At 36.4% G+C, this 26,640-nt stretch overlaps 1 long non-coding RNA gene across 1 annotated transcript; it reads left to right on the top strand.

Moving 5' to 3' along the window:
- Nucleotides 1-1,421: 1,421 nt before the first annotated feature.
- Nucleotides 1,422-25,139, top strand: LOC135299938 (uncharacterized). The gene is made up of 3 exons (XR_010361780.1): nucleotides 1,422-1,789; nucleotides 17,048-17,260; nucleotides 23,901-25,139. It is a non-coding gene; the product is annotated as an uncharacterized LOC135299938 (long non-coding RNA).
- The last annotated feature ends 1,501 nt before the right edge of the window (nucleotides 25,140-26,640 follow it).

The following is a 26,640-nucleotide window of genomic DNA, read 5'->3' as shown; positions in this document are numbered from 1 at the left end:
TGTTAAAAATTCTTAGCATAGATTGTATTTTTATCAAAAAGATTAAAATCTGCTACCGAAAATCAAACATGCAAGCCTGAATGTTCCCTGCAGTTGTGACTTTTAAGGACTGAGCGTTGACTTGCCATAAATCTTCTCTTTCACTGAAGTTTGAAGATGTGGGGAAGTTTTCTTATTTCTAGTTATTAGCTATGTGTTGAAAGAGATCCATTCATGTTCCATAAGGTCTCCTGTAACATTTTTAGGTACTTCAAACATTTGAATTTAACTGTGGACTGCAATGCAAATGTGAGGTGAACTTTACAGCATCTCTTAAGACAGTTTTTTGACCACAATAGGTTTGTAGTTTCAAAGTAGTTTTGAGGTTTCCAAAAAGATCATAAGGAGCTAGAAAAACAATAATTCTTGACTGTTTATTATTTAATTGAATTATAAAATGGGGAGAAATAATAATGAAATTATAAGAAGGGTTGTGAAATTGAACTGTGCTGTAAGATGAAAAGCAGTGGTAATAATTGCTAAACTCTTCTCCTTAGTCAAAAAACAGTCAAGCTTCAAAGGAATGGCAGAAACTCAGTCCCTTCAAGGGAAACATAGCGATGGGAAAATACTTTTATTTTTGCCATAGGGACTATACACACTGAAGGAAAAGACAAAATGTATCAAACACAGGGTGACTCACAGGGTGAGTACAGAAATTTAGTATATCTTTATTTAATCTGCTTAGCTTTTCCTTAACACAAAAGAAGAAAAGCAGTTCTGCCTTTAGTACTGAGAATTATACAACCAACCAGAGGTTTCCAGAATTCTGTAAACTCAGCCTCTTTAATATCAATATCACAATAAATAAACCTCAGGGGTTTACTGAAATTTTGTTATTGAGTTTTATACACTCTCTTATATGCTGTATCAGAAATACCTCATGCTGAATGTTAGTCTTAATAGCCATTTCCAAATGGCTTTTTTTTCTTTTTCTTTGATTCATCATGTTTAATAATAAATAAAAGTTTTGATTAAGATGGCTGCAGTTTATTTTCAGAATGACTTTCAAGCTCTCTGTTTGTCTGCATGTTGAACAGAAAATGAAAGCAATATTAGTGACAAGCATATTTTGTTTTTTTTCAGATTTCAAACATTTTTAAGGTCATGTGGGTATTGCTGGCCAAGCATCAGTAGTTTATTTATTGCTGGATTACAAGTGGAATCGTAAATGGAATGAAATAAGATGGATATGGAGGATTACCAACTGCTGTTGGCATACAACCACATGCTTAAAGATGTCTTCATTCATTAACAGACTCTTTTAGCTTGCCAAGGTTGGAAATGAAATGCAAGTCACAGCTTGTACATTTATCACTGTAAGGAAAGCCTCCTGCCAGTACTGGTTAGGCAAAGTGTACTTGCAGCCATTAGTAGTCCAGTCTGATTACTGGGCTCAATCTGTTGCCAATGGCAACCAGTGCCACTGCCAATGCAGTGACAGCATTGTTTCCATCTGTGCCTACAGGACAAATTTTAAATCTTAGAGTTTAAATTTCTGAAACAACCTTACAGACACAATTAATTAATCTGTACTTTTCTTAGGGATTCTTTTTTCAGCTGGTACACCTGCAATAAGCAAAATGACCCTTACCTTGCGTAAAAGCCAAATAGCAGTTGGCCAGTAGCACCTCAATTATAACTTGTTCTATGAATTGATGTCTCAGGTTTGTGCTCTTAACTACCTGCAGTTCTCCTTCCCAGCATTACAGTGAGTGCCTGTGCAGCTTCTCCTTCCAAGACAGAGCTGGTGAGTGCTCGTCAACAAAGCTGAAGGGAGAATTTCTTGTGGGATTTAATACAGGAGAAGGGTGGAAGAGAAGGCATTAGGAAAAAGAAGCAGGATGTAGGGGTTAATGGTAGAAGATTGCTGGTTGGTCCTGAGAAAAAATATTGGACAATATATATGAAAATAAAGCACTTGAATACAGCCCTCTGTTTATTTTTGCTGCTGCATTATATCTTGTACAACAAATTTTGATCACATAAACGTCATGCTGTGCTGTTAGCTTTGCTAACTCAAAATCTTTATAAAATTTCTCTCTGTAGTACATGGTAATACTCTTTTGCTGAATTATTGCTTTAAGTCTGAAAATCTACATCAGAAACTGGGTGTATCTAAGTATTTTCTTGTGTTTTAAATGCGTCTGGTGCAGCAGAACTTTTTAATCTGAGCAGCCTTTTTGTAGTTTACCTTGGAGGTCAGGAATAAAAGGTAAACAAGCAATTATTTTAAGTATGGGCATAAAAATGTAAGAAGTTAAGAAGAAAGTGCCAGCTCTGTTTCAGTTCTTAACAAACTAAAACATGCCTACCTTTTTGAACAGATGTATTTTTAAAAAGCTTTGTTTTTCTTCTTTTTCTTGGATAGGCCACAGTAAATTTACAACTGGTATTCATCCTCGCCAGTTTTCTTACACGATAGAAGAAACAGCCAGGCCAGTCTAAGATATGACTGACTCTCGTCTGCCTCTACTGTAATTTAGTGATCTTCCAGCACAATTGGAGAAACAAATTCATAGCTGATATACTGCCAGTTTCTTAAGAGAAAACCTGCTAGCAACAACATGTGAAACTGGCCTGGCTGACTTGGAGATGAAACAGACTAGCTGGGATGGATGGGCTTCCTGGCAAACTCCAGAAGAAGCAAGAAGCCAGGCTGGTCCTAAAACGGCTTTTCTGCCCTAAGTATCCCACAAGAAACTGAGCACAGGGAGCTCTAGATGGTACCATTGTCTCAGGAGCAAGGCCAGTTTAGCAACCCTTTTCCATTCTCTGAAAGGACAATAAGGAATTTTTTTTTTCTCCCAGGGAGGATTTGAGGATGGTCACAAGTGTTAGAGCATCTCTCTAACTGGATGATAACCATTTTATCTACTGGTTAGTATGAAAAGAGTGGCAGCACCTCTGTGTAAATTAATATGACAGCTTACACTGAGAGGCTAAAAAGTCTTAGTATAGGAAAAAAGAGTGCTATCCACAGCATTCTTTAGAAAATAACTTGGAGAGAAATTAAACTGATTTAAAAAAATGCAAACAAGAAGATAAAGGACAAGGCAAGGCATTCAGGGTGCAAAGTCAGGAGAATAAAACAAACTAAAACCCAAAGAAAACAAAATCAAGAATAACTATTGTGAGGAACAAGATCTTTTCATAGCTCTGACCATAACAAGATGGTAAGTATTTAATAAAGTAATTCTACAAAAATAGGAAGAAGTGAGTGCATGTATTTTTTTGTTCCTGAACATCTTTCTCAATCTCTGAGCAATATCTGATAAATTGTGCAGTTTGTTAAAAAGAAAAAGAGAACCAAAACCCCCTGCAAAACTGAAGAATTGAATCACAAGGACTTATATCAAACAGTTTTAACCTCAACCTGTTTTAAAGTCTGATCATATGCCTTTATGCAAATTTCCTAAATAGCTAATAAACTGAAGCAAAGGCCAAAAGCCTTTGACATACGGGTTTAAAATATCTGACAATTAGTTTCATTTAAAGGAAAACCATTGAGCCAAAGCTTGAACTCCCGTTTCATCCAAATCCATCCACAATTTGTCAGTTTCTGCTGTGCACATTCTGTTTCTGAGATAGTAATTTAGCACAAGTCCCTTCTCCAAAAACGAAATTCAGCGTCCTTGACTGGTATTGAGAGAAAAATGGGCAGAAAAAAGTGATCATTATCTATCCAGGGAGAATAGTAGGAGAAACTCACATAAAACAAGGGCTCATTCTCTGGAGGTGAGAGTACAATTAATATATTTCAAGATATTAAAGGCCAGAGGGATGTTGTGAACAAATAAGCATAATTTAATTCTTAATGAATTATAAAAAAAAAAAAAAGAAAAATAGAAAAAAAAGAGAAGTCTCCCAAATGACTAGAAGCAAAAATTGAGTCACTACAATCTAATTTTAGCTTAATTCTGTTGCAAGCTTTTCCTAATATCTAAAAAATGAAATGAAATTGTGATAATTGTCTGATTTTGAACAATTAAGCTGCAATAAACAGGAAAACAGGTGAAAGAGCTCAAGTATAGAATAGGTTTGAAAAGGTTTAGAATAGCTGCAATTAATGACATGTGGGAAATAACTGAGCAGTCACACTTATTTCTATGGAGGTCTGCTAAGACAGAGACAGCAGCAATGTTTGGAGAAGTTAGAAGACAATGGGGAAAACTGAATCCTGAGATGGTTATAGAACAACAGATTAGACAAAATGCATTTCCCAAGGTAAAACAAATCTTGAAATAAGGACACTTTACAGGTCCTTTCTTATTCTGTCCCAGAGTGAGCTCCGTATGCTGTAGTTTAATGAAAGTATATTGGAGAGAAAGAACACAGAGGCAAGTTTCTGATTTGATTATAGCTGCAGTTTAAAACAAGGACGTGAAATCATCCAAGTTAGGAGGAAAAAGACACAGATGAAAATGTGATGAGAAACACAAATGCTGAAGAGAGGAGGGGAAGGGAGGGGAGGGGAGGGTTAGAGTTAGTGGGTTCCTGGGAAAGAGGCTGCTGGCCTGTGGGGAGCAGAATAATATATCACAGATTCATAGAATGGCTTGGGTTGGAAGGGACCTTAAGCATCACCTCATTCTACCACCCCCCCCACCCCCGCCCCCACCCCCTTATCTAGTTTATGATGTGCTGAGTCTTACTTTAAATACTCAATTTTAAAAATTATTCCATATACTCACATGGCAAATTAAACGGACTTGTTGAAATGCAGCCAGACCCGTCAGAGGAATATTGCTCTCTGTCCCTCTCTGTCCCTGTGCTGCCTGCTGATATGAAAAGGTTTCAAGAAGGTAACACTTCTGAAAGTGTATGGTGTATATGCAGAAAGAAGTATATAATAATACTACTAAAGATGCTGTCATAAAGATTGGAAAGAAGTTATTACCTCTCTATAGCAGTTGCACAAGGAGTTCATTCTCTCAGCAATACTCCATATCACACTCTCGTCTGAAAGTAGATACAATGACTACGACTCAGTTAAACAATACTCAAAATTCAATCAGTAGGAAAAATGTTTCACGTTCATTTGAAACGTTTTTTGTTTTATTCTTCGTCCTCTTCCAATAACAATGAATTAACATTTTCCTTATTATCAAAATAACCCAGATTAAAAAAAAACAAAAACAAAAAAACCCAAACAAAACAGTGTTCTAAATTTGCTCAATAGCAAGTTTGACACATTTATGGATTGATGCAGAAGTCAAATAATTAAAAAGCTAATAAGGAAAAAAAAAATCCAATCCCCTATGTCCACATCTCTGTCAAATCACAAATATAATCAAAATATAAAGAGGGTTAAAATAGAAACATAAGCTTGGCTATATTAAAATTAATTTGAAAGCATGAAATAATCACTGTTGAAAATTATGCTCTTAAAAAAATTCAATTAAAATTCATGACTCACTTTGGTTTTGATTTTATCCCTTCTGCTCTGGATAGTTACAAACTGCATATCTAGAGTCCAGTGGGGTTTGGGAGGCAATGACGAACAATCAGTCCAAGACATTTCTTTTGGATTCAGGCAGTACTGACTGAGTGAAAAAAGGATGAAGATACTGAGTTTCCTGCATATTGCAACAGCATTGCATCTGACCTGGTTTTCTTTATTAAATAACGTTTTTGATTTGGTTTACAATGTTTTGAGAAGGCAATGTTATGGATTTTTTTCAGGAGCATAACTTCGTGGGATTTTACATTTAAGATGCATTTCAAGTAAGATCTATATTTTGAAAGCAGCAGCAGCATGTTTCTAATTTTCTCATTTTGCTGCATCTTCTAGCTTTAGCTCAAATAGAAAGTCCAGAACTGTTGAAGCTCTGCACTGACATTGGCACAAACTGTCCAGAAGTGGAGGAGAGAAACATACTGCTATATCCATTCCTCTCATTTTAGCAGTTCTAGTATTTCTGTTGCTTTTATGGCACAGTCTCTCACAATCAGCTGAGCTCAAGAGAATCCTCCCATCATGGGACCTTAACCTAGAACTGATCTGATTTTTGTCAGCATTATGCCAGTGCCAATGAGGATGCTTCTGCCCCAGCCCCCCAAGTATTAAAGGAAAAAAAAGTTTTCTGTACAGGGCTTGTATTTCTATAGATTAATATCTCATCTGCATGTAGGAGAGGAAGAAAGGAAGCAAAACAAAGTATGATATAAAAGAAAAAAAACAACAGTATTTAAGGCAACCTTAGTATTTAAAATCAAACTGGCAGCTATGAGAAAACTCTGAGAAAATCATATCAAATTCTAGATGACCTTCTCCTATATATTCAAGTTACCTTGGAGTTAACCAAGATTATGACATTACCTAGACAAATTATTTAGGCTCCATTACAGATGACAGAGGAAGATTTGTACTGAGGGACAGTGTTTCATCTTGCCCATATTAGAGCACAGAAAAATGTGGTCACAACAGCAGTGAAGCAGAGGAGGAGGATACAATCTTAAAAGGAAAGTGAGAGGACCAGCCACAGGAAGAATGCACAGAAAATTGTTGCATTATGATAATGGTGTTTTATTGATTTAACAGCATCCTGCAAAGTAATTGTAGCAAGATTTTTAGGACAAAGCTATAATATGTGTTGGCCCTCCAACATAAATTTTATCATTAGTTTTGAAAGGTAACCTCACATGAAGTAGTAAGCACTGTCTTTGTATAATTCTGAGCATAATAGAGTACAAAATATGGGCAAAATTAATTTAGATGTAATGAAATCACTGAAGAAACTCTCTCTTGTGGTACATCAGGACAACTCCAGAGGTGCCAGTTGGCTTGTAGAGGCAATTTAGCCTGACTGCTTCAGTTTATCAGTATTACTGTATAAAAAGCACTGCTTATGGTGGGAATTAGTTGTCTCAGCTTACCTCATGTTCTGAATAATAAATGTTTATGCATGTTGCCTTCAATATGATTTGTCATATAAATGCTACATAATTTAGTTATTAAGATAAGATACTATGTGACAATATTTATATAACAGAATCCTCCCAATCACTCAACTGCTTCTAAATGCTAAGGGCCAATTAGATGATTTTTGCTTCTGAGACCTGGTAATCATTTGTTGACAGATATTAAATGATTCATATAAACACATTCAACTATTTTCTCCCATGAAATAAATACCATTTTCCTTTCTTTTTTATCTTTTTTTTTTCTTTTTAATGAATGCAGTGGTTAATTAAAGCTCAGTAAATTTAGAGCACCCAACATTTGAATTGCACTACACATCACTTCAAAATTATAAGCACTTAATTTATAGTGCATTTTTAAAATTAATTACAAGTCCTACCACCAACATCATATTATTCTCCATAAGGAGTTCTTCACTATCCAGCTGCTTTGTTCTTTGTACCACCTCAGCATTTTGGCCTATCAAAAGCCAACTCATCAGAGTGAACACATTGCAACCCAGTTTCCATGGCAAATGTCTTCTGTTGACAATATCTAGTGTTACACAGTATAGCACTTCCAGAAAAGCTCCCTAAATTTGCTCTTTTCCCCAGGGCCAGCAACACAGCATTCCCAGAGCTGGAGTAGGGCTTGTAGTTGAAGAGTGGCTCTCAGCACTACTCATGAATTCCATGATCTGTTACAAAGGCCTTCCTCCCACATCTACCTATTGGTTTTTTGATTTGAAAATTTGAATGGAAGTTGGTGAGTTCCCACTTCACTTACATAAAAGATAAAAAAAGTAATTTTAACAAAACCTCAACAGATTGCAATTTTATGAATTGCATCCAGCATAATGCAAGGCAGAGATTCGACCTTGAAGTATTATATCCAGTTAGGTTTGAGGCAGAGTTGGAAATAAATTGGCAGAAAATGTGCATAAATCTGCTACAGTAGTTGCTTTGAAGTCTGTATTTAATACAAGCTCATGGGCTAATTACATTATCATAGTTTTGCATTGGCTTATATGATATATAAGCCAGCACAGTAATTTATAGCTTTTCTGCTAAACCAGTGCAGAGGTATCTTGTCAGGCTGGCTGGGTACACCAGAGAGGAAACTTTTTTTCACTTTAGAAAACAGTACAGCAAAATCCCAAAATTTCTAATAAAATAAACCAGCAGGTCTAGTGCCAGATGCTCATGAGCTGTGTTTGGGTCTGCCATTACCTTCAGTGAAGAGCAGACGTGGTCTGACTGTGAGCCAGCCCTGGAGTCTGCCCGATGTCTGTCCAGACCTCCCACCAGCTCCTCAGCCCAGCGTGTGACATATGCTGCCTTTCCACTGGCAATCACAAGGTAACTCCTCCGTTTGGAGTTAGAAAGCCACGAGCCGCTGAACTTCTGCAGCTCTTTGGATATGTCACCTCATGAAGTGCATCTAGTGCCTGATGGTTCATTATGCCTAGAAAGCATAACACAGCATTTTTAATGAGCCGGGGCAAAGACCACCTTCCCTTTAAAAATTATGCATTTTTGAGAGTCTTCTCTCTTTTTCATATAATCAGAAGAAATTAAAATACATTACCAAGGCATTGTGGCATCACAAAAGAGAATTGTGTCGTGAATGTGAACAAGGCTATTCTGGTTTTTTCAAATTTTGGGTGTGGGTTTTTTGTTTTTTTTAATTAGTGCTGCTTCAAACATCAAGCAACAATAGAGCACAAGTTAAAAATACAAAAAATTCTATCAGATACAAGATTTTTTTATTGTTGGTACTAATTTTTTATAAGGTAGATATTTTTCAATAAGTAGATTCATATTCATACATGTATGTATGAATAAAGTACATGTACACATGTACGTGTATGGTTATTTTCCCAATTTAAATAATTTTTCTAGTTACTATATGTTGTTTTTCTCTTTCTCACAGAAAGGGACTTAGTAAACAAAATGAAATGCATAGTATTCTTGTTTTGCTTAATTTACATAGACTTTCTTTTAATATTATACATTCACTTTCAAACTAAGAAAAGGGTTTATTATATTTGTTTATTATATTTGGGTATTTCTATATGTACAAGAATCTGTCTTTAAATATCATCATATGGCTTGCTGCTTCCTAATGATGTAGAGTTAACAGCAGGGAAACTTTCCCTCATTTAAAAAAAACAAAGGAAGGAAGAAGAAAAAAAAAAAACCACCAGTTTTTTTCTTGCAAATATAAACATATCACATTTTATTTTTAATTTGCATCAAAACCCACAGAGAAACTAGAGGTGAATTTAGGCCCTCACCAGCTTTTTGCACATTTTGCTGGCACATTTAACTTCCTCTGTTTAGCCCCAGCTATTTGCAATGCCTCCCACACTCCTTGGAGCAGGCATCCTGTTAACTAACTTCTTGTTTAAATGAAGGGCTATGCTGACAATTAAATGTAGGATTGTGCATGCTTCAATGCTGCGCCTTATTATAATCACCGTGAGTAGAAGCAGAGTGCTGAAATTATGGGTTTTAGTCTGCATCTGCATGGCATTATTATGCTTATCAAGGTGAAAATGTCAACGCTGAAGAATATAATTGTGTACCTTGTGCTGCAGCAATAGTTAAACTGAACTCCTGCCCCAACTATTAATGCATCAGAGTGCTACACTTAAGAGGCACTATAACTCTTTATGTGGGCAGAGCTTTCAAATCATGAATTTATTTCCTTCCTTTCTGTTTTTTAAAGACTTTCAGACATGAGGGTTTTCTATTTGCTTACTACTTCAATATAGATGTTCTGGTGCAGTTTTTTCCTTTTTAACAAAGTTCAGGAGCAGAAAGCACAGCGTAGGTTTGTGCACAGCTCCACTGCCCTCCAGGAGGTCAAGTGTGAAATGAGTTGAGAGACACATTGACAGTCCATACGTGAGACAAAGCTGCTCAAGCTAGTTATCAGTAATTCAGATCCGTGGGTCTAGTCTGGGCTCTTATTATATCAAATCTAATCAAATAATCAAGTAATTCAGTGAATTATCTATGTTTACTAAATTATCATTTTGATCCAAACATTGTCGCATACCAATTCCGCATGTTTTATTTGTTGATTTTAAAGTTTAGTCATCTTGAATATTTTGTTTTGTTATTCATTTATGCAGAAAACTAAATTCGATTTTCCTAATACAATATACTTTGTTGGGTTTCATGCACTTGCGCTGTTTATAAGTCAGTCATAACTTTTAAGTTATCTGTAGATAGGGGAATATCGCTTCTCTTTATACAAAGACAGGGAATGTTTTCACCTCCAGTCACAGTGATTCTTTGTGCTGAAGCCATAGAATTGGCTCAAAACATATGCCAAAATACGTCCCCATGCCTGCACGTTAGTTAGTATTTTCCAAATTGTAATACTGAAAATTCAGTTAGCTTTCTTTCTTTCTTTCTTTCTTTCTTTCTTTCTTTCTTTCTTTCTTTCTTTCTTTCTTTCTTTCTTTCTTTCTTTCTTTCTTTCTTTCTCTTCCTTCCTTCCTTCCTTCCTTCCTTCCTTCCTTCCTTCCTTCCTTCCTTCCTTCCTTCCTTCCTTCCTTCCTTCCTTCCTTCCTTCCTTCCTTCCTTCCTTCCTTCCTTCCTTCCTTCCTTCCTTCCTTCCTTCCTTCCTTCCTTCCTTCCTTCCTTCCTTCCTTCCTTCCTTCCTTCCTTCCTTCCTTCCTTCCTTCCTTCCTTCCTTCCTTCCTTCCTTCCTTCCTTCCTTCCTTCCTTCCTTCCTTCCTTCCTTCCTTCCTTCCTTCCTTCCTTCCTTCCTTCCTTCCCCATCCCCTCTCTCCATGATTTCCCTGTACAACAGATTTAACAAGAAATGGATATGCTAATATAATAAACAATCTTTTAATAACTTCAATCAGTTTTAATTTCTAAAAAAAAAAGAAAAAAAAGGAATTGCACAGTCTTCAGTATTTTATGACTCATTATTTTAAACTCATTTATTTTTTGTAAAATGCTATTTTTCCTCTCTTGATCTGATTTTTGCCATGAAGAAAAATACAACACACACTCGGGGATCTGAGGATTACATACATGATCTATTACATACATGATTGAAGTTTGCTTTTCTAGTCCTTTGTGTAAAGGAAGAAAATGGCCAGAAAATATTTGTATTTAGGAATTGTTGGGAAATTTCTTAAAGATAAAATTAATCTTAGCAACACTGAAAGAAGATTTCACTTCTTTTATTGAAACACTTGGCAACCTAACAGAAAGAGCATCCCCCTTGTGCTTCTGAGCAGCTCTAAGGAACTCAGTGCAGGGGTGAAGGAGGGCTGTGGCTGCACAGTAGTCAGAGAGAGACTGGGAAGATTAATACTTCTAGATTTACTCCTATATCATTTGTGGGAGTGAAGAAGTTACTCATACCACTCAAAATAAGTAAGAAAAATTATTTTGCCTTTGCAGCACTGAACCTTGGCATGCTTTCCAGCTGCCAAGCATCAGATTTCTGCTCATCCTTATATGTGGACTCCTGGAATCTGGAATTACAGAAATTAGAGGTGATGGCATGCTTATGCTGCAGGGAGAAGACAAGGTATAAGGCTAAGAGGGTCAGATTTCTATTAAACAGCATTAAAAGTGAAAAAAATATATTCACTGCAATTTACCAAAACAGGTGTATTTTCTGCTACTGGACTGGGAAGAGAAAAGAACTGGGTTGCTTGGAGCAGTAGTGGATCAGTCTGAGAATCAGAGATTTCTTAATAATAAATATAAAAGTTGCAGATGTTGAGTTTGCTTCTAATCTTGCTTGCATCAATATAAATCTAGAAAAGCTTCTTGAAACCAATGAAGTAAAACTAATACAAATCAGTATTTTAAAATGAGACAGTCAGCCACTTTTTACACATTACTGTCAGAGCTGTATATCTCCACTGATTTTATTAGAGTTATATGTCAAGATCAGACTTTTAAATCATTCTACAATCAAACCTCCTGCTGCAATGACTAGTAAGCCCTTTCTATTGCATACATTGAAATAGATGTGAGAAGCCATTATCAATCCTGCAGCTGGAAAGCAGAGTCTGTGCTTCTGACATTTTCTCCCTCACTCCCCATGTGGAGTTCTCTATGCAGGCCAATATTCCTGTAGAGGTGGAATTTTTAACTCATCTCAAGGAGCAGTAGGCCTTTTGAGAGAGAAGCCCAGACTGACTCAGGCTGGAAGGGACCTCTGGACACCACCTAGCCCACTCCTCTCCCCACTGGTGTATGATCACCATGTCCAAGTGCTTTTGAACATCTCTAAGGATAGAGACTCCCTCCCTCCTCTCGCTGCAGGCCCAGCACAGAGTAAAGAAGGGCAATGCCATGAGGCTGGAGAGAGAGTTTGTGCTGTTTGTGCCTGCAAGTCGAGTGGGAGGGAGGGGAGGCAGGGGAATAGGCTGTGACATGACTTTGCTTTGAAGCTCCTATCAAGTGCAAATAAGGCTCATACTAAATAAGTCCCTGCTAGGGACTTGTATATTTTTATTTGTAGTGTTTAGCTTGCAACCAAAAATCTGTTTTGGTTCAATTCTTTCAGCATTCAGAAAAGCATTGAAATGACAATTTACTTCTGGTTCAAGCAAAACAATGGTTTGCATGATTATCAGTTCAGCTTCATGGTTTGATTACAGAAAGCTTTGATTTTAAAACATTGAGTTTAACTCTGTCAAAGCATCAAACCTCATAATTTTTTATCTAAACCTGACATTTTCCTCATGCATATAACCCCTTTCTGCCCTTCCTCTTTCTCTCTTGCTAATAAACTGCTGACAAGCCATGTTTGATTGTCTTGTGAAGGCAAGAAGATCAAATACATACCGAATATTAACAAAAAAGAAAGGATATCCTTAGGGGGAAAAAAAAATGTTACAGAATATATTCACTTGCTCTGCTGGAAAGAGTTGTCAGGCACAGTGAAAAACCAGTTCAGAGGCATCCTGCCATGCTGAGGGAGCAGGACCCTTGGCATCCTACAGGGGATTTGGGGATTTCAGGAGTGCTCTGCTCACCCCTGTCACTCCTGGGCTGGCCTGAGGGAGGCAGGAAGAAAAGGAGGGGCGCTGCTCCCAGCCACTGATCTCACCGCTATTTTTTCTTTCTCACAAATGGAGGTTAAAAATTCCTGCTCAAGACTGAAAAACAAGGCCCTTCTTCCCCAGTTACATTGTGTGTGTTTTGTGCTTGTTTATTCTTTTTTCCCTGCTTGTTTTTTTTGTTTTGTTTTGGTTTTTTTTATTTGTTTGTTTGTTTGTTTGTTTGACTGTAACATTTTTTCCCCTAGTTAGATCTACACTGTGGAGAATAACACAACCCAAGATTTATCTTTAGCCTTCTGGAATTAGGGCCACATGAGTGATTTCTGGAAAAACAGTATGGGACTTGGCTTACAAGTTTACCACAAGCAGTGATGATTCCCATAGGTCATAGAATCATCCAACCTCCTGAGTAGTAAGGGACACAGAAGGATCATCGAGTCCAACTCCTGGTCCAGCACAGGACATCCCACAGCCACACCACAGGCCTGAGAGTGTTGTCCCATTTCTTCAACTCAGTGTTCTGTCCCCTTTCCTGGGGAGCCAATTCTAGTGCTCAGCAACCCTCTGTGTGAAGAACCTTTTCCTGATATCCAGCCTAAACCTCTCCTGACACAACTTCATGCTGTTTTCTCGAGTCCTACCCCTGATCACCACAGAGAATTCCTGTGTGGCCACTTGCTGCTGCCACTGCTGTACTGGGTGGGCTTAGAGAGCCAGAGAACAAAGTGTGGCTCACATCTTAGCACCTTTGGCATCTTGAAATGTTACATGAAAACTCACATTGCAGTTTAAGAACCAATTTAGTAGCTGCAATTTTACCTTGGAACTATGTTTAAATATTACTTTGTACAAATTCTATAAACATGTTTGCATTTAATGTTCCACACAACTACATATAGAAAAAAAAAGGCTATACCTGATCCTTGATCTGTATTAGTGGGTCTGACATTTCTCCTTAGTCTTGTCTATGCCAATTTAGCTAACAAAAATGTTAATTTACTACTAGCCTCAGAGTAGGTCCTCTCTTGTCCTCGTATTCCAGCCAGAACACAGAGGTAGCACTGAACAGAAAAAAAACCAAAAGGAAATTTAAATAAAAGAACCAGAAAGGGATAAAAAAAAGTGAAACTTTTCTTGAGCAAAAGGACAAGTAAAGAGGTCAACACCTTGAATTATTTACAGAGGGCCAGCAACTCAGGTTCTTTCTGCCCAGTATACAAGCAGTCTGTTTATTCTGATAAAGAAACAGCTTTTTATGTATATCAAACAACATATTCAGAAAGCTTGCAAAGAAAACTCTATACCCTCAAAGACAAGTGCTTATCTGGAACATGGAGGAAAAGAAACTCTAGAAGTTAATGTTTTTGCCTCCCTATATGCACCAGCATTCGTATTTTCACCATGAGTTAAGATACTCACATATTTAAAAAACTATGTATACATACACACACACACACAAACACATACTGAATCTCCTGTTTTCAAGCTGAATAATGCAGCAATTTATTTTAATATAAATGAAACTGTGACTCATGCTTGACTTGAGATTAATTTGAAAAAGAATTTCCAGTACCATGAAAGAACTGTGGCTTCCTAGCTGTTGTCTTGACCTACTTGACAGGTAAATCAGGCACAGCTTTTTTTCTCCAAGGTTATCTATTCCAGGGATAGGTTTTCTGTTTGGTATGCAGGCTTGCAAAACCACCCTTTGAAGATGTGGAGTTGTCTTGCTCTCTCTAGATGTTAAGCTTCCTTTAAACTGATGAAGTTTAGGGAAAAGAGTTCTAATCACCAAAGAAATCCTTTAAAGCATTGATGTTTTTAGCTGTTAGATCACCTTGTAACAGCAGCAATGGAGAATTAAAACTTGTGTCCAGTTGTGTGTGAAACCTTACCTCTGCACAGAGGCCTCAGTGTGACAATAACAGGAAGCAAACATTGCATTGGAGCTGTTCTTGTGTCAGTCACTGCAAAAAAATTCTAGTGCTAATTTACTTGATGTTACAACCTAATCCATTACTGATGCAGCAACGCAAAGTTAGAAAACAAAATATTTTATTATGTGCATGTTTCTTATTAGAATAGAATAATCCAGCCAGAAACACTCTGAGACAGTAAATATTTGCAAGTTTGGATAATATGCTTGTCTTCATAATTGGCAGAATTGATCTTGCTGAGTGTTCACAGTTCAGAATTATGCCTCATTGTCTCATATATACAGACCCCTTTCCTTTTCAGATTTGTACAGGCGAGTAGCTAGTATAAAATAAAAATTCACTGCAGGTTAATTTTAAATTGATTAGAAAAAGAGGGTGAGGTTTTAGGTGGGGAAAATAAAAACCCCAAATTAATTCTCAATCCTCTTTTCTGGAACTATGCTGATTTGTCACATAGACTCAATAAATATTATAATAGCATTACATTGTTAGTATCGTAACAGACATTCTATTTTTTAAGCAACTCTCTAATGCAGAAATTCCTAAATTTTTTTGGCATACTTGGTATCTGATCCAAGAGGAATTTTAAAATCACGAGACCTAAACTGAACAGCTTCTGTAATTTCACAGCTCATTCAAGTTTGCTTCATGTTATGCTGCCATTTCTACCTCAGAAAAGCAAGTGTTACAACCTTGAGTTGGACTGTGGCCCTTCAGGCTTTCTGTGAGCACTGCAATCCACACAGACACAAGACAGATGTTTTAGTCTGGTCAAATGTCTTATGAGCTATTGTGCTTGTCCATCAAAACACCTGTCAGGTAATGGCAGAGGAGTGTGAGTGATGATAGAAAAGACCTTTCAGGTCTGTTGCACATACAAAGGGCTGCTTCAGATGTGCTCCAGCCACTAAAGTTTCTTGCATGATGAGACATCAGTTGAATAAATTTTGATTATGCTGTATGCAACAGTAAAGGAAAAAACATAGGAATCAACAATTACTTCAATTTGGATTATAATACTACTGACATTTCAGCATTTTTGGTCTCTACTCATCTGGGAAATTATTTTGCCTTGATTTGGCTTACCTCCCCAGAGAGCTGGTGTCAGAGCAGAGGGACTTGTGCTGCAGTGCAGTGAAAACTCTTCTAGTAAGGTTCCTTTTGTGATGCATGGGCATGGTTCTAGTCAACACATACCATTATTCCACTTCCAGAGCCAGGAAAGTTTGGAGTACATAATCTATTTTACTGATGAAGTGCAAAGTCACATAGTAACCACAAAAGTCAAATAAAACATCTACTCCAGATGATTTATAATGGAGGAAGTTGTCCTGTGGTGACTTTATGGTGCTTGTATCCCCAATTGTCTGTTCTGTTTATGCTGGATATTTAACCAAATACCATGTGAGGACAAGCACTTACTCAATTTAAGTGAAAGCCTTACAAATGTTTTTAAAATAACTACATGGTATGGTGAAATAATACTTTTCACTTTTTGGAGGAACTTTTAAGCAATAAATTTTGTAAGCTTGGTACTAAAAACTTTATAGTCCAAACTTCAAAAAGCCAGGTGCAAGGAGCAGCTTGCTTACACATAAGCACAAACTTCAAATAATCCATGCGACCACTCAGTGAATTTAAACAGGAGTAAATCCTAAGTCAGCCACAGGCAATGGCAGGTGTTTTAGGAAGTGGTGTCCCTCAGCTGAGCTGTGTGAGGGTGGTTAATTCCTTCACTGCCCTACACCAAGGGGACGTACACAGCTGCAAAACAAGATTCTGCTTCGGTTGCTCAATTCTCTCACATTCTCAATACTGTTGGCTATATTAAGTAGATTAATTATGTTAATTAGGACATTTCATATGTGAGTATAAATGATGCCATGGCAATACTGCAATTTTATGGCTCTGTAATATGTTGTCATTCCTAATATTGAGGTTTAGTGGTTATGTTAAATTTAAAGGTGGGTACCTGCTTAGAAGGGTATCTGTCTTCTTCTCTCCCCTGTCCCCAGGTACACTGCTCCATCCCTAATATTTGCCAAAACCAACAGCCCAGTTACTTCATCTTAAACTTGATCAAGAATATGCTCAGACTGATTTATTTTTTCCATGCAGATGTGAAAACCAGGCCCATGATCCATCTCCCTACATAATTCCACTAGCACAGCTCTGGGTACAGAGAAGCATGAAAAAGTCCGTGTAAGGAATAAAAACAGCCCTGTTTTGCATCAGTCAAAGTTTCCATCATCATCCTACTGCAGCCCAGGGCACCAAAGGTGGAGCTACTACAGCTGCTATCTCTAAAATGCTTTTCACTGGCAAAGAAATGTAAGTTTTAGAGAGCAATAATCTTAGAATTTAATTTCAAAGTATAATTAATGAAGAAATTCACAAAAACTGTTTATTTGTTCTGTACTCACCACTCAGTAATTACGACTTTAAAAAAAAATGGTTCTTTAATGTGAACTCCTGACAGCAAAAGTACAGGAGAACTAACATACAAAGTTTTCCTTGGCCTTATTGATTTCCTTGGCAAAATATATAGCATGGGCTTAAGTGATCATGAAGGGGAGCTGCAAAGAAGCGTAGACATAAAAGAGAACAAGCATAACAAGGAAAACTACTGGAAAGAGCTCAACATTGTACCATGTCTAAGACTCATCACAGGAGAGCTACTTTGAAGGTGTAAAATACTCACATGCTGCAAAAATAGAGAAAACAACACTGAGAGAAGGATAAAAAAAAGGAGGAAGATGTGAGAGTATGAGAGTATGAGAGGGAGGCAAAACCAAAGAATAAAGGAAGTGCAGGAAGTGAAATGGCAAAGTGAGAACCAGGGGGAAAAAAAGTGATGTGTTGCAACTCTAGTATCCTGTAATGGACTAAAGATGAAACGAGAAAGGAATTTTTAAAGCCTGCAATCAAAACCAAAGGATAAATTTACTTTCTATTTGAGATTAAAATGATGGCTTAGGCCTAGTTTTCTATTAGATGCTGTTGTGTGAAACCAGATTTCATTTGTAGTTTTTTTCACTTCTTTTTTGGTTTTAAAAAAATTATTTGGAATTTTTAAATTAGCATTTAAATATTATTTAAATGCTTATCATGTATATCTAAAGCAACCAGTAGAGATAATAACTAAGATCTTCTTAAATTTTCTGACATTTAACAGTGCACATAATGCACAGGCTTTATGAAATGCTGATTAATTTCCTTGACCTACTGCTGAAATTTGAATAAACATATCATTATAGGCTTTAAAATGGGGCTTTTATGTATAGTGGCACATTAAGACCTGATATGGTAGGCCTTAAGTAGCCTATTAGAAAATCTTTCAGCTTGCAGACAATTCCAGCTATTGTGGGGTCACTGAAGGTTAGCAATTTATTCTGAAATGAATGGGAGTTTTGTCATTGATTTAACAGAACTGGTAAAGACGTTTTGCTTTTTTGTTTTTAATAGTTCTTCTGGAAAGCACACTGTATGAACAGAAGTCTCAATCCTATTGGAAATTTAGCTCTGGGGCAGTAAATCCAACATTTACATGGATTTCTGCACCCAGAAGCACTGGGAACACAGTGTGATACATGTCCTAAGTTTATCCACATCTTTTGCCTCAGACAAACAAGTCGGTGAATTCAATGAAAGAAGGAAACTCCAAGAACACCCAATTATCAAATTCCTCTAGGAACAGGTGCTAGCAGAAAGCATTTCCACTTCCAAGCTAGGCATCAAAATGCCTCAGTCACTTCAAAGAGCCAAAGTGTTATGGCATCCACTTCCAAGATACCCAAGGGTAGGTACACACAAGCAACATCCACTAAATAACTTTGAATCATATATTAGTAAGTAGGGATCTGATATTTTAGGAATCATAAAAAGAAATTGGTTCATTTTGGTAAATGAGTAAATTATAATTTATAACTCTATATCGGTGACAAGTATAATTTTTTTATATCTTGCTTCTCTGACATCTTGCAGCCCCCTGAAGTTGCAAAAAGAAATAGTAAATAAGAATATGCTTGAACTAAACCAGGGGAATTATAGTCCACTTTGTGGTTTAATAGCTATCTTGCTGTTAACTTTTAAATTTTTATGATTATGACAGATTTTATCTATAATAGCATAACATAGCATATAATTAATAATTATATAGTATAGATATATAATAATATATAATGATACAATAAAATACAAAATTACTGCATACTCTAACATAAATGCTATTCTTGGAGAATTGATTTCAAATCTGAAGTAATGATTAGATGTTCTTTGCAAACCCATGGCAAAGGGATGTCTCCTTACTAGAGAATATGAGAGGTGATCTGCAGGGTTAGCTGGCAGTGTGGCAGAACAGGGACAGCAGCAATATTTACTCAGCAAGGGCTATTACACACTTTAAAGGTCATGAATGGGATTGATATGGGATAACAAACATGTTAATTTCCTCATTTACTTCATTGTCATTCCAGAAAAAAAGCCTTAGCAGATAAATACAGCCAAATTTCCTACAGGAGTCACAAAAGTATGCATTAAAATGTGAACAGTGGAGAATAGAAATGGGTTGGAACAAGAGACACCAGTGGCTAAGTGTTTTACTGAAACAGGAGCTTTGACAGAAAATACAGAAAAAAATCTGACTGAATCATGAATCTAAGTTCACTGACAGCCTCAGTGTGGGTTTTGCTTGACCCATGTGTAAGATAAACAGGGACTGTCCCTACAGCCTTCTCTTCCAAAGGGATGCATTTATCTACATGTCATGTACGTGTTCACAGTCAGGCTTTTCGTACGCAGAGTTGAAGGGTGCCAGATTCTGGCATATGGCTTTTTCTCTCTACAATTCACATATTAATGATATTATATTAATGGTATTGTGTTATATAAATGATAATATATAAGTTATGTTATGTGTTATGTTATTTTTATTATTTTGTGACACATATATTTCGGATTGCAACCTGCCTTGCTAAGTGCACAACCATTGTTCATGTCATCCCTTAGCTGTGGTTAAAACAAATGATTAATTTGACATTTTCTGGGAAAATACTCTAATTTTTCAGAATAAAGGACACAGAATGCATAAAGTAAACAAATCCAGGAAATCTATTAAGAAATCCATAATTCCATGGATTTTGATTGTTGATTTGCAAAATGTACTTCTTCTTCTTCTTAAAATAGTGTTAGATTTACCTATTTTTATCTTTTAATTTAAGAGCCTGGAAGAGAAGGTTGACCCTTTCTTCTGGACACTGTAACAACTGAGCACATTCAACTCCTGTGCAATAATTTACTTGTTCATAAATAATAACCTGACCGTTGTTATGGACATGATGAGAAAACAAGTGTTAATAAAGAAACTGTCAGAATCCACATATATTTATTTAATGACCTTTGTTTGAACTATGAACAAATTTGAGAAGTACTGTGTACTACTGTACCAGAAGTGTTTTATTCACGGGGGTCACTGTAGGCTCTTGTTGAAAGACATTCCTGTCTTAAAGACACTCTATATAATAAAAGGTAAAGACTGAAACAGAAATCAGCTTTAGAAATTTTCTGTGGTACCTTATTCTTGAACTGAAATTCTGTAAAAAATTTAGGAATTTCTGGTATTTGTATATTAGAAATATAAAACAGATACATGACAGTGCAGTAATCCAACAAAAGGGAGTTATTGTGCACTAGTACTCCATCATTGTTAAAGAGAAATTGTAAAATCTTATAAACAAGTGGTTCTTGAATAGTTTACATAATTTGCTATTGGATACCAGTAATATCACTTTATTTAAAGAATGGGGAATCTTGTGAAAGAAAGCAAATTTTTTTCCCAGTTAGAAGAAGCTGATGGTAGGTGTTCATATGTCAGGATTAATCACAGATGATTTTCTCAAAATTCAAAATTAAAATAAATAGTTTTCCTTGGACTATTTTTCATACCATTTTTCTTTGTTTTATATTTGAAACATGAAACTTTGCCAAGTATAATTTTTGTTTCTCAGTTGTCTTTTGGGATGCTTTTAATATTATCATCTAATTTAGAATAGGAAACTTCACCCTTCATTCAGCATCTATAGAACATTTTTAAAAGTCAGTACAGTATCTGCTTGTCTGTGCATGCAAACAGAAATAACTACCTAGGGAACATAATCATGGCAAAAGGTCATGTTTGCCCTTTATTTGAAATACTTTTAGACTATCAAGTGGTTTAGAAGTCACTCAATCAATACCAGAAGTCAAGGAAAGCAGTTTGTTTTATCAACATGAAGATAGTTTGAGTTTTCTAAGATGGAATGGTGTTTCCTTCTGCATTTTAATTGAGATTTCATAAAAACCCTGTCTTAGTGTCACTGGCAATGGTGTTTAAGTTGCACTACATCACAACATCCACCTGAGACACAAATGTTTTCAGAATCTGAAAGACCCACATGAGGCCCCTTCTCATCCTCTTTCCCCTTCTGTTTTCAAAAGGCAAATCATCATGAAAGCTGAGACTATAAACACCTCCATACTCATGCAAAAACAGTAAGGGAGTGCTGAGAGACATACATTTAACCCATCTATGCCATGATTCATTTTTAATTTTCATGCTGTTTGTTCTATTAACACAAGAAGGTCTTTAAGGTTGGATGTGGATACACATTGCAGGCACATTTCCTATAAGAAAATGCTTTTGTATAAAACCAGAGGTCATTAAAAGAAAGAAGTCTGTCTGCGGTTCAGAGGCTTTGGAATAGATATTTTAAAATTATTTTACTGTACAGTCCATCTGAGTTATTTTAATTTAAAAGACTTAAAATTTTTGTTGCTATCTGCAACCTATTGTCTAGTAAAAATTCCCATGAACCATGTTTTTCTATGTAAGTATTTATACTGAAAACTCCCCTATAAATCAGATCCCCAAATCTCCAGCATCTTTTAATGGAAAAAAAAAAAGACAATTCAAAAATAACATATTTTTGTTGAAGGACTGATGATAATCATGCCATATAAGATTGTATGAACATGGGCAAGGTGACAATGTAAAAGTACTAAAATAGCATTACTTTTGGTTAATTCCACACATCTGTTTTCAATATAACAACTGAAATTTGTCAATTAAATAATGAAATGGAAAATTAACATGTCGTGAAACTGTAAAAGGAGCATGAGTCCAGAGGGACCAGCATTAATACAAGCTACCAGAGTTTGTGAACCACGAATTATTAGCTGAGTGAATAATGAGGGCAAACTGCAGAATTATAGTTAATAAGGGGAGATGGCCAACAAGAAGATGGAGAATTGGGTCCACATCTAAGGTGCTGCACTTTATTTGAGACTAGATTTCTGGAAAAACCATGCTACACATTGAATTTTGAAGCACTCTAAAAATCAACTTTAATTGTTCAAGAAACCCTAATAAATCTTAAACCTCAGTTCTTCCATTATGATTTTTCCTTTTTTTAGGGAAAAAAGAGAAAGAATTAAAATATCTGAAATGTTGTGCTAAGAAATATGTGTATTTAAATGAAAAATAATTCCATTAGAAAAAAATGTAAATGTTCAATCTGGCTCAATGACTTTCTAAAACAGTCATTATCTCAAAATTAGTATAAAGACTGAAGAACTAAAATAGCTTATTAATGGACTGAGACTCCTTAAACTTTTCATAATGTGAGTCAGGTGCATAGAATCTTTTGAAAAACCTCACTAAGTAACTATCTGCATCTTTAGGCACTTAAATGTCTTTCCCTACTGTACTCTTCTCAATTGATTTCAATGAGGGTGCTATAATTTAAAAACATTGTGATTTCTTCCCTGGTATAAGAAGAGACTCAGGCTCAACCTCTGTTGACAAGGTCCACAGGGCAGGGCTACACCCTGTACCAGGGTGGACACTGCCAGAGGTGCAGCACACAGAGGATTCTGCTGGACAGGGTGCTGGGCCATCTTCTAGACTCTGCTTTTGAAGGAAAGTTGGGACAGGATGGCCTTTGAGAGGTCCTTCCAATCTGGTATTGCATGATTCAATGATTCTATGAAGAGACTGTTTCAAATACACTTGAAGATACATGGGAATTTAGTGGGTAAAATCTGACTTTTAGTGAGAGAACCTACTGCAGGTTGAAAAGTTAGTGCTTCACTTCTATGCCTCTTTTTAAGTTAGGGGGGCCTAATTTCACAAAGGGGGAAGTCGAGGATATCCTTACCATTGCTGTTGCTTTGAAAGTACAAAGGGATATGAAGCAAAGGGCAAAACTGAAGCAGGATCCTGGTGGTATTCCTCAGATGTGCTACAGGCAATAGGAGTTACTGCATTAGCTGGAAACAAAGCTGTGAAAGGATGGGAAGCAAACCATGGTTCTTCCCCCTTCTAATGGGGTAGCACCATCTATCTATGTGCCATGAAGCTAGATGGTATTGTTATTCGGGCTCAGCACAGATTTTGGGGCTCAGTGCATACCTGAACAACAGCTTCATTCCAACAATACTGTGAACATTATTGGCAGAAACAGGCTCTTTTTCTGCAATTTATGTGCAGGAAAATTCACTGTATTTCCATTTTTTTTTTCTTTTCCTGTTTTTCCAACTTTCCTGGGAAAAAAAAATTCCCAATTTTTAACTCCTATCTAAAGTTTCATCCTTAAGGATTTCGTACTTGTAAACAAAACTACTAAAAGCTGACAGTTGGAAATGTCATGTCTGCTGTCAACCATTCATGAATAATTGACATCAAGATTACCCAGGGAAAGCTGCAATTATCCTGACTCATTAACATATGAACTAAGCCTGGTTTTGTTCTATAGTTGTAGGATTTTCCTTCAACTCCTTGATGCAGAAGGTAAAAAAGCCCCAGCGGGAGTTTGCTATACAAAGAATAAGTCTGAATGAATAAACAAAACCTCAGAACTATGAAGACATATTAGAATTTCAAGTAGTGTTTTGTTTAATCTTGTATGTACCATTTTGCTACTCTGCTATTTTACAGGGGATATCACTGTGACAGATTTGTGTGCTCGCCGACGGCTTGGAGAACAGCTTTTTGCAAATAGAGGTGTCAATGGGAAGATCTTCTTACCAATGTTCATATTTTCATACCCATCCAGCTGAAGGTGTCTAATCAGAAAGCTGAAATGGTTGGTGTTCAAATGGTTGGTGTTCAGAATTAAACAAGCTAAGTTGCCTGGATGATAACAGCATTAACAGAGGGAAATTTTTTTTTTTATGGAATTCCTTTTTTTTTTTTTAAAGAAAAAAAAGAGAAAAGGTCTTAACTTGATCTTAAGACTAAATTTAGTAAATCAACATTAACCACTGAAACAAGCAGGCAAAGAAAGTAGTCAGGAATTTCACAAGCCAGGAAAACCAAGAAATAAACTCACAATATTTACAAAGATAATGGAAATTACTAATGGCTGCTCCAACATATGTTAAATGATTTCTCACAACGTGTACAATAGAATGGACACGAATTTTTTGTAAGTAGGGTAGCCTTGAGGTCCAGGATAGGATCTGAAGTAAGAATTCTCTTCCTGAAAAAAAAAAAAAGCCCTTTGAACTGTGAGTTGAAACCATGAAGCTATTTCCCACAAGTAATTACCATTTTGCATGCCACTCACTGCTGGTCCTATTGCCTTTAGAAGCACAGCATATATTGGAGGCTATCATATCAATCTACAGAGTTGAATTATAATTTCTTTGATATAATGACTCTCTTTGACAGTCACACACAGTCAAAGTCACTGTTCAGAAAGGATAACCAAACTATTGCCTCTCAAGTGTAATACATTGCATTAAAATGCAAGTCATTTCTTAAAATGCACATTCACTGAACTCCAACCCTTCATAAATCTTGTAACATTTCATTTCACAGCTCTGGAATCTTTAAAACTGGGGCTCTGGTAACTTCCTGCATAACCTTAAAACACATATAAATTTCCCACTTTAGCATTTTTCTTCTCTTTTGTGCAAAAATTGCAAAAGAAAATGACAAACAGTTTGGAATCTCTTGCCTATATGATCTTTGCAGCACACCTGTCAAAATCAATTATTAGACACTGGGTCTTCTCATGTTGTTGAAGGCTTTTTGACATCCACCCAAATTTCCCATCCTTTAATTCCATGTATTTGCTCTGGGTGATAATGTCTTGAAAAAAAATAATTATTTTTTCTAGGTTTATAGGTAATTTATGTGGTCTTTATATGATCTTCATTCCCCCTTAGTAAATCCAACACTATTCCTCTCAATGCAAAAAGTGAAAATAAACAAAAGACCCCCCCTATATGTATAAGGGAGATTAGGGGAATTAGGAAGGAGCAGAGGCCAGTTCCTGAAGTTTCCTCCCCATTTTTGCAAACACAGTATTTGAAACTTAGTGCCAAAAAAAAAAAAATACAAATGACAATGACAGATGTGTCCAAGGCCAGCCTGGCTGGGGCTCTGAGAAACCTGGTCTGATGGAAAGTCCCTACTAACAGCAGGGAAGTTGGAACAAGATGGCCTTTAGGGTCCTTTCCAACCCAAATCATTCTATGATTCTATGACATCTACATCATCTTCTCTGATAATTTCATATTTTTATCCAAATCCTTTTTAATCTTTGAGTATTTATGTGGTATTTTTACTTCTTGCACTGCATACAGTTCCTCTGGTATCACATACAATAGCCTATTGACTGCGTTTTCAAAATACAATGTGAATCTGATAGCAGATGACTACTCAGATTTTCTTCTTTGAGAAGCTTCAGCATGAAACAATATAATACATATTGCTGCAATGTTAAAATTTTATATACTGTATTGCATTCAGGACCCACAATTCTCAAGGAGCAGGGTAAGCCTATTTAAAAAAAAATAAATTTAAATGTATACCCACTGACACATAATTCTGCAGTGATCACTAGAACCTGTAAAGCAATAATCACTCTACATAGCTGAATACAATAATGCATCATTTTTTGCCATAATCAACAGAATAAAATCAATTGCATATATACGCAAAAATCACCTGCATAAGTTATAAACAAACATAAAATATTTTCGAGCAGTTTGTATGTATAATCCATTTGATTTCTCAGCATTTTTCTTGTACACAATCAGAACCAAAAAAGCCTCAGCAGACATTCTCAGAAATATCTAAATTTGCTTCTAATTGTGATTGATTATTGCTTATGTTCAGGAATACATGCACCCACAAACCCAGCCTCATTGTGCAGGTTTCAGCACAGGAGCAATTTAAGGTTTCCAACCTCTGGAATTTAAATGCCTCTCTCTGTGGAGACTCAGAACAAGATGAGAACTCTAACTGAAGATTAAAGTGGAGCACAAGCCTCACACACAGAGACATCACTTATTCATGAGCACTTACATATGTGATGTTGTAAGTCAGCAGAGCGAGCATTTCACCACACCAGCCCTATGATTCTCTTATTTCTTAAGAGCCAGACACAGAATCCCACTTTTGAAAGTGGTAATTTGCATATAGTCTAATTGTCCTCTTGAAGTAGTAAACATTTAACGGGGTAACATTGACTAACAGTGCCCATTTTAAGGGACTGTTTTTCCAGTGTGGAGGCAGTGATTTACACAAATAGCAGTCACTGGCTTTTGTTTAACACAAGAGCATACTAAGAGAAAAGCAACTGAAAGCAGAGTGTAAAGTCCTACTTGGAGGCTGTAGCAAAGCTGACAGTACAGTAGAAAAGACTAATCAGTACATAAGAGATTCA

Source organism: Passer domesticus, chromosome 4 (genome assembly GCF_036417665.1).
Source record: "Passer domesticus isolate bPasDom1 chromosome 4, bPasDom1.hap1, whole genome shotgun sequence".
Taxonomy (NCBI): domain Eukaryota; kingdom Metazoa; phylum Chordata; class Aves; order Passeriformes; family Passeridae; genus Passer; species Passer domesticus.
Note: the sequence above shows the minus strand (reverse complement) of the source record. Positions and strands in the feature narration are given on the sequence as shown.